We start from the raw sequence: 9,040 nt of genomic DNA on the forward strand, positions 1-9,040 counted from the left end.
TGCAGACGGCAGGGAGAGGCACGGGGTGTGACGTACTGTATATTTTAGTTGATGAAATATTTTTGTTGAATAAATATTTTAGTTGATGAAATATTTTTTCATTTCAGTGTCACAGTATGACATCGATCTCCAAAATAATAATAAAAAAAGAAATGTAAATAATTTTATTTTTTTGGTAAGTATTTTTTAATTTTTTTGAGGCCCCTCGTCACTAGAGGTTATCGAATAGTCGACTAATCAATCGAAAGGAGCCGTAGTCGACTGCCAACCGCTTAGTCGAATAAACAAATTTTGTATCATTCTTTCCAAAAGAAAAGAGGCCTAGAAGCGTGGCTAACGCTAATGGCATGCATACCAGAGGCTAACTGCCTAAGTAAACAGGCAAAGAGGCACTGAAAGAGGATTTCACCCATCTAATGAACACACTAGACTAGACAAATATCAAGATGTATCCATCAGTGGACCAATTGCATGCTTTTGCAGAGGACAAGAAGCCTTCCGTTGACTCCTTCAGACATTAAGCACCCCCACAGCCCAAATGGAATGATAAAAAAAACAAAATTATTATACAATTTTTTTTTCCAAAAAAACTAAATCATAGTCGACTATCCAAATCCTTAGTCAGGGACAGCCTATGTGAATAGAAAAGAAGTACTTAACTGGTTTAGACCATGCCTGCTCTTGTAGGTCGGACGGAAGTGTGGGTAAATTTGTTTGCTCCTCAAATCAGGACAAAAGGATATAGAGTATTAGACATGGGGAAAAGAGTTCAACAATATGTCTTGTATTTTATTGAAATGATCAGAATTAGAATGACATCATATTTACGTACAGTAGGGTGGTCCATGGAACACTTATACAGACATTAATGACATGACAGAAGATATGACGAAAGAATAACCAGGAAGGGGATAGAGAATTATAGTAGGAAATAAGAGAATAGATGGAGAAATGAGAGATTAAAGATAGAAGTCCAGAAAGACAGACAGAGGACGTGTGACTCCAGACCAAGAGAGTGGAGTCCCACCAGAAAGGGGACACCGGAAAGAGAGCCCTACTTCTTATGCTCTGCTCTGTCCATAGACGTATGTGGTCGGTGGCCAATCCAACACTGGCCCGGGGATAACCAGGGAAATGTACAGCTGTACAAATGTACAGCTTTGACACAGATACACCACTGAACTAAGGGGAGAATGAACTTACATAATGAACTTACATAATGTCATAACTCATACTCAATATTCTATATTGATAATGGTTGTACCTAATAACATTTGATAATAACTTTTAACTTAGATCAATGTCCTCAATAAGGTAAATAATAAGTACAACGTCACTGAATGTTCTCAAGCCTGATGATAATTTCCCACAGAAGACGGTAGAAGCTGATCCATGACCTCAGTGGTGCTCATAACCAATATGGGGAAGAACAGTCACTGCAACCTTGGCCAACACCTCGAGACATCCACCACCTTGGCCAACACTACGAGACATCCACCACCTTGGCCAACACTACGAGACAACCACGCAGAAACATAGGGAGATGGGGACAGGGGTTAGTCTCCTCTCCCCATTCCGCCTCGACTCAGTCTCCTCTCTCCTCTCTCCTCATATACTCTATCTCCTCTCTCTCCTCTATCCTCCTCTACTCTGTCTCCTCTCTCTCCTCTATCCTCCTCTACTCTGTCTCCTCTCTCTCCTTCTCTACTCTGTCTCCTCTCTCTCCTCTATCCTCCTCTACTCTGTCTCCTCTCTCTCCTCCTCTACTCTGTCTCCTCTTCTCTCTCCTCCTCTAATATGTATCCTCTCTCCTCTCTCCTCTTTCCTCTCTCCTATCTACTCTCTCCTCCTCTCTCATCTCTCCTCCTCTACTCTGTTGTCTCTCTCCTCTCTCCTCTCTCTCCTCTATCCTATTAATGCTCTCTCCTCTGTCCTTTCTCTCCTCTCTTCTCTCTCCTCTCTTCTCTTTCCTCTCTCCTCTCTCCTCTCTCCCCTCTCTCCTCTCTCCCCTCTCTCCTGCTCTACTCTGTCTCATCTCTCCTCTCTCTCCTCCTCTACTCTGTCTCGTCTCTCCTCCGTCCTCTCTCTCCTCTTTCCTCTCTCCTCTCTCCTCCTCTACTCTGTCGCCTCTCTCTCCTCTTTCCTCTCTCCTCTCTCCTCTCTATTTTGTCCTCTCTCCTCTCTCTCCTCTCTGTCCTCTCTCCTCTCTCTTCTGTCCTCTCTCTCCTCTCTCCTCTCTCTCCTCTCTCTCCTCTCTCCTCTGTCCTCTCTCTCCTCTCTCTCCTCTCGCCTCTATCCTCTCTCCTCTCTCTCATCTGTCCTCTCTCTCCTCTCTCTTTTGTCCTCTCTCTCCTCTCTCCTCTCTCTCCTCTCTCCCCTGTCATCACTCTCCTCTCTCTCCTCTCTCTCCTCTCTCATCTCTCTCCTCTCTCCTCTGTCCTCTCCCTCCTCTCTCTCATTTCTCTCATCTCCCCTCTGTCCTCTATCTCCCCTATCTCCTCTCCTCTCCTCTCTCCTCTCTGTCCTCTCTCATCGCTCTCCTCTGTCCTCTCTCTCCTCTCCTCTCTCTCCTATCTCCTCTCTCCTCTGTCCTCTCTCCTCTTTCTCCTCTCCTCTCTCTCCTCTCTCCTCTCTCTCCTCTCTCTCCTCTCTCCTCTCTCTCCTGTCTCTCCTCTCTCTCCTCTCTCCTGTCTCTCCTCTCTCCTCTCTCTCCAGTTTTTTCTGCTTCGCCACTCCATGCAGTGTTTCCACCCAAACCCACAATATTTGATCAGTTTGCTCCTCTGTCATTGCAAGAGCTCACCACAATTATTAATACAATGTCTTCTTCTACATGCACCCTTGATGTCATTCCCACTACCTTTCTTAAGAACTCACTACCCACTATTAGTCCTTCTCGTCTAGCCATAATAAACAGTTCTCTCTCCTCAGGCTGTGTTCCAGGCCACTTCAAAAAAGCTATAGTTGAACCTTTGTTAAAAAAGCCAAATCTTGACCCTTCATCACCTCAAAACTACAAGCCTATATCTAAACTCCCCTCTGAAAAGGCTGTAGCAAAACAGCTTCTTGAGATTCTGGAGGAACATAATATTCTAGATACATTTCTATCTGTTTTCTGTCAGCAGCACAGCACAGAAACCGCTTTCTTACGAATTACAAATTATATTCTGTTAAATGCTGATCCTGGTCAATACACTGTCCTGCTCCTAGCTGATCTGACAGCTGCATTTGATACTGTAGATCACAACACACTTCTTCATAGGCTTGAGCACGAGGTTGGGGTAGATATAGAACACTAGATAGCTTACCCACGCTGCCAGCCGCGTGAACACTAACTTGTGCTTCCGCGTTTCTCTGATTGGCCAACTGACCCCATGTGACGCTACGGCTCGTTTCCCCCTACGCTGGTAACGCGCGCATGCGCATTTCCGTTTTGACGGCACTCAAACGCCAAGCGAGGCTGCTCAAGGAAATAGGCTGCTCGCGGAAATGTAATGTTAGAATATTTATCAAAACAACATATTTATCAAAACAACTACCAGATTCACTCATAACGTTATTTCGCGTGACAACACAGCCCAGATGTCAGAAACTGTACATTGTAACGTTATATAACGCAACGTTATATAATGTTATTTCGCGTTTTTATTCATAACGTTATTTCGCACGACAACACAGCACAGCTGTCAGAAACTGCACATTGAGGGGGTTTGAATCACTGTACATCAGTGGAGGCTGCTGACTGATTAACTACATTACCTGCTGTGCTGTAGGCCAAAGCAGAGGTACAGTAAAAGCACATGTACAGTAGGTTACATGATTGATAGATTAACTACATTACAACGTGCAAGCCAGCGCAGAGGTACAGTCGGTTACATGATCTAAGGGGTGTTGTTAATGCATTTTATTACCTGCTGTGCTGTAGGCCAGCCAAAGCAGAGGTACAGTAGGTTACATGATTGATTGATTAACTACATTACCTGCTGTGCTGTAGGCCAAAGCAGAGGTACAGTAAAAGCACAGGTACAGTAGGTTACATGATTGATTGATTAACTACATTACAACATGCAAGCCCTGGGTAGATAAATCCGTCCGTGAGGCTCTGAAAGTGCGCACCTCAGCCTACAACACCGGCAACATGGATGAACGCAAGACGGCAAGATACAACGTCAGGAGAGCAGTAATAGAGGCAAAACGGCGTTACAGGGATAAAGTTGAACTTCAGTTTGAACAGGCTGACTCTAGAGGTATGTGGCAGGGCCTCAGAACAATGACAGATTACAAAGGCACCTCCCTCAAACTTAACAGTGACATCTCCTTAGCAAATGATCTCAATACCTTCTATGCAAGGTTTGAGGCTGTGAATAACAACACCAGCCTACAAGCCACGGCAATGGGGGGGGGGGGGGGGGGGTCTGCTGATGGAGACTCAGTGTTCAGGGTAACAGAGCATGAGGTGAGGCGGACCTTTAAAAAAGTGAATATCAGGAAGGCAGCAGGACCGGACGGCATCCCCGGCCGCGTCCTAAAAGTCTGTGACGACCAACTGGCCCCGGTATTCACTGAGATCTTTAACCTGTCCTTAGAACAGGCTGTCATCCCCACCTGTCTGAAGAAGTCCACCATCATCCCTGTACCCAAAAAATCTACGCCCGCTTGCCTCAACGACTACCGCCCTGTAGCTCTCACCTCCATAGCCATGAAGTGCTTTGAGAAGCTAGTGAAGGGCTACATCTGTTCCTCCCTCCCCATCAACCTGGACCCCCTGCAATTTGCATACCACCCTAACAGGTCCACGGAGGACGCCATAGCCCATATGCTGCACACAGCAGCATCACACCTGGACAAGAGGCAGGGGAACTATGTGAGAATGCTGTTCATCGACTACAGCTCAGCATTCAATACCATAGTTCCCTCCAAACTCATAGCCAAGCTCAGGGACCTTGGCTTGAACTATGACCTCTGCCAGTGGGTCTTGGACTTCCTGACGGGCAGACCCCAGGTGGTAAGAGCAGGCAACTGCACCTCCTCATCCATCACGCTCAACATAGGGGCCCCCCAGGGCTGTGTTCTGAGCCCCCTCCTCTACTCCCTGTACACACATGACTGCGTGGCACAGCGGAACAACAACACAATCATCAAATTTGCTGATGACACAGTAGTGGTGGGCCTGATCTCTGCCAACGACGAGAGGGCCTACCTGGAAGAGGTAGAGAATCTGTCACAGTGGTGTCAGGAGAACTGCCTCTCCCTGAACGTCAGCAAAACAAAAGAGATGATTGTGGACTTCAGGAGGTCGGGGTCAAGGACTACAGCCCCCTCAGCATCGACGGGGCACCGGTTGAGAGAGTGAACAGTTTCAAGTACCTCGGAGCCCACATATCCGAGGACTTGACATGGACCACACACATTGACAGTGTTGTGAAGAAGGCACGACAACACCTCTACTTCCTCAGGCGCCTAAGGAAGTTCCAAGTCAGTCAGAAGATCCTTAAGAACTTCTACTCATGTACAATAGAGAGCATCCTGACTGGCAACATCACCTCCTGGTTTGGGAATAGCACTACACAAGACCGTAGCAGACTACAAAGAGTGACACGTTCAGCCGAACGCACAATTGGGGGGGGGCTTCCCACCCTCCAGAACATTTACAACAAGCGGTGCAGGGGTAAGGCTAAGAGAATCATCAAGGACTCCAGCCACCCGAACAACTGCCTCTTTGAACTGCTGCGGTCAGGCAAGCGATACCGGAGTCTTAAGGCGAGCACAGAAAGACTCAGAAGAAGCTTCTATCCCCAGGCCATCAGGCTGCTCAACGAACAATAAACACTATGCAACAACCATCAAATGCACACAGCACACACACCCACACGCACACACTCACTTAAACAAACAACACACTGCAGCACCCACTCTCCACACTTTAGATCACCTAAACACACTTTACACTTTATATTTATTGGTAAAGGATTTGCACTACAACTCGTACACCTTACTGTAAATTGTACCTAAATTGTACCTCATCCCATTTCTGCTCTGCACTATATAGTATTGTATATTAGTACATTGCATAGTATATTGTATATTGTATGTTAACTCAGTTACTTCTTCTGCATCGAACATTGTACATATGTCTATACTGAACACTGTGACCTCTATTTTTACTTCTATTTTACATGCTATACTATTTTATTTCATACTTATCTTGTCTAGCACAGTCTCTGGAGCGTAACAGTAAGAAGCGTTTTGTATAAAAGTATTCTGTACTTCTGTATGACAACTATTAAAGAAACTTGAAACTTGAGGTACAGTACAGCAACTTCCTGCGTGCCACTGCAGTTGGCCGGGCCTTGACGCCTTGCAGCCCGCTGTAATGTGGCAATGAGCTCTGCGCTGGCTTGCACGTTGTAATGTAGTTAATCAATCAATCATGTAACCTACTGTACCTGTGCTTTTACTGTACCTCTGCTTTGGCCTACAGCACAGCAGGTAATGTAGTTAATCAGTCAGCAGCCTCCACTGATGTACAGTGATTCAAACCCCCTCAATGTGCAGTTTCTGTGCTGTGTTGTCACGCGAAATAACGTTATGAATAAAAACGTGAAATAACATTATATAACGTTGCGTTATATAACGTTACAATGTACAGTTTCTGACAGCTGGGCTGTGTTGTCACGCGAAATAACGTTATGAGTGAATCTGGTAGTTGTTTTGATAAATATGTTGTTTTGATAAATATGTATTCTAAGTACATTACATTTCCGCGAGCAGCCTATTTCCGTGAGCAGCCTCGCTTGGCGTTTGAGTGCCGTCAAAATGAAAAGTCACGTGAAACAATGCAGACCACTGATTGGTCAGAAGAGAGACGCGTCACTCGTTTGAGGCTCACGCCTCCGGCGTAGGGAACGAGCGTAGAGCGGCTGGTATTCACGAAGGAGAGCGCTGGCCAATCAGAGAAACGCGGAAGCACAAGTTAGTTGCCTTAAGTGTTCACGCCTGCCAGCCAATGGAGAGCGATGTCATCGTAGGGCGGCCATCTTGCCCCAGGCAGCTCAGCTACTGATAACATTAATGTCTATGGTGCATGTACTATTTAAATAACCATAGATTGCTCAATTCTTTACCGATTTTCAAATGGATTGGTTTGCTATAAACATCAAAGATGTAGTTATGATGCAAAAAATATAATTTTAAAGATGTTTTTTTACAAACTGCTTGAATCATAGCCACGTTAATAATGCTTGTAATAAACCAAACCGTTTGTAAATCCGTTTTTTGTCTGTGCAGATCACTCACCCTCACTCAAGGCTGACTGGGGCAAGATGGCGGCGGTTCAGCGACGCTGGTGACTCCGCCTTAAGCTATCTAGTGTTCTATATATATCTATGGGTGGCACTGTACTGAAGTGGTTCACTTCCTACATGTCAGGAAGGTCTTTCTCTGTTTCTGTTGGTGGACATTATGTCAGCCACCTCTCCACTGACGTGTGGGGTCCCCCAGGGGTCAGTTCTGGGGCCGCTGTTTTCTGTCTATATGCTGCCCCTTGGACAGCTTATCAGTTCATTTAAAGACATTTGCTATCACTTTTATGCTGACGACAGCCAGTTCTATTTTTATTTTAAACCCCAAAATGTTCACAAGCTGTCAGATCTTGTTGATTGTTTTTCCAAGATCAAAACCTGGACGGATAGTAATTTCTTACAGCTGAATAGGGGAAAAACAGAGTTACTGTACTTCGGGCCTGACACAAAAAAAGCTGATGTTGTAACTGCACTTGGTCTACTATGTTGTGAGGACTACTCCTGTGCAGGTACCGCAGCCCGTTGGCTCCCCCCTGAGGACACGTGGTGCTGTTACTCAGCCCCGACACGCACGTCTCACTAGACGTCTCCGTTCCACGGTTGTTTCTGATTTACAATCAGAGACTGTTGTCTCCTCCCGGACTATAAACTCCTGATCAGCCCAGTGGACTACGCAAGTTCGTTCTGTTGGAACAGTATTCCTCTGACTATTTTGCCCTTTTTCCGAGTCATTGTGATTACATTCTATAGATTCTAGTGTTTGACTTTTGTTGTTGGTTGCGCGTGTTATCTGCCTTGTTAATCCTAACCTTCTCTCCCTTCTAGCTTGGGTAGATGTTGGCTGGTTTACTAACCTCGTGTTTTTTCTCTCTTATGCCTAGTTCTGTTTGGGAAGACATCGCCCCTCATAGCCGTGCCGTGCACGTCGCGTTCAAGTTCACTCCTTTCTCTCCTGTGGTTCTGTTCTTCCCCTACCTCGCCAAGTCCCTTGCGTGTAATGCCCTCGGGGGTATTCCCGATATTATTTCCCTGCCGTTGCTGGGGCAACCTTGTTCCACTACATATAACAACACGGTAAGACGTAATTTACATATATAGATATTAAATACACACACATCGTCATCTGCTACACCACACATTTGGGAGTAACTACACATCTCATTTAACCCAGGCCCTCCCGACCTGCTCGCTCGACACCACCACCTCGTTTGTTTTGTAGTACTTGGTTTTTGTCTCTTGATATATTTGTTGTGAATAAATATACGCTTATTGTGCGTTTACCCTGTTAAACTGTCTTGTATTCTCTTATTTGGGTCCCGTTCCTCTGTTCCCATAACACACTAGCCGCTTACCTGAAGCCAAGCTCAAGAAATCTGGGGGTTGTAATGCCGGAGGAAAAAGGAATAACGTAGGCAACGTAATGCTTGTTTAATCCACAAAACAACTTCAGTCACTTCCAGAACATGAGCACATGTAGATCGCCAGAACTGTATATCCACACAGGAAGTGCAACCGCAATAAACGTCCCCTCTGGCCACAGTGCCAGATCAGTAGTTCCCTCCCACTACACAACACAGTAAGAGGAGAACACAAACCCATAATGTAGTCACTACACCAGCCCCCCCAGTGTTCACCTCAATATTCGAAATCCTCACGGCGAGGAGGGCGTATGGCCCGGCCCCTACGATTGTAGGTAAAGTCAGGAGGTGTGGGAGGAGGCGTGACATCGCCCATCACAT

The sequence above is a fragment of the Notolepis coatsorum genome (genome assembly GCF_963971535.1).
Source record: "Notolepis coatsorum genome assembly, chromosome: 15".
Classification (NCBI taxonomy): Eukaryota; Metazoa; Chordata; class Actinopteri; order Aulopiformes; family Paralepididae; genus Notolepis; species Notolepis coatsorum.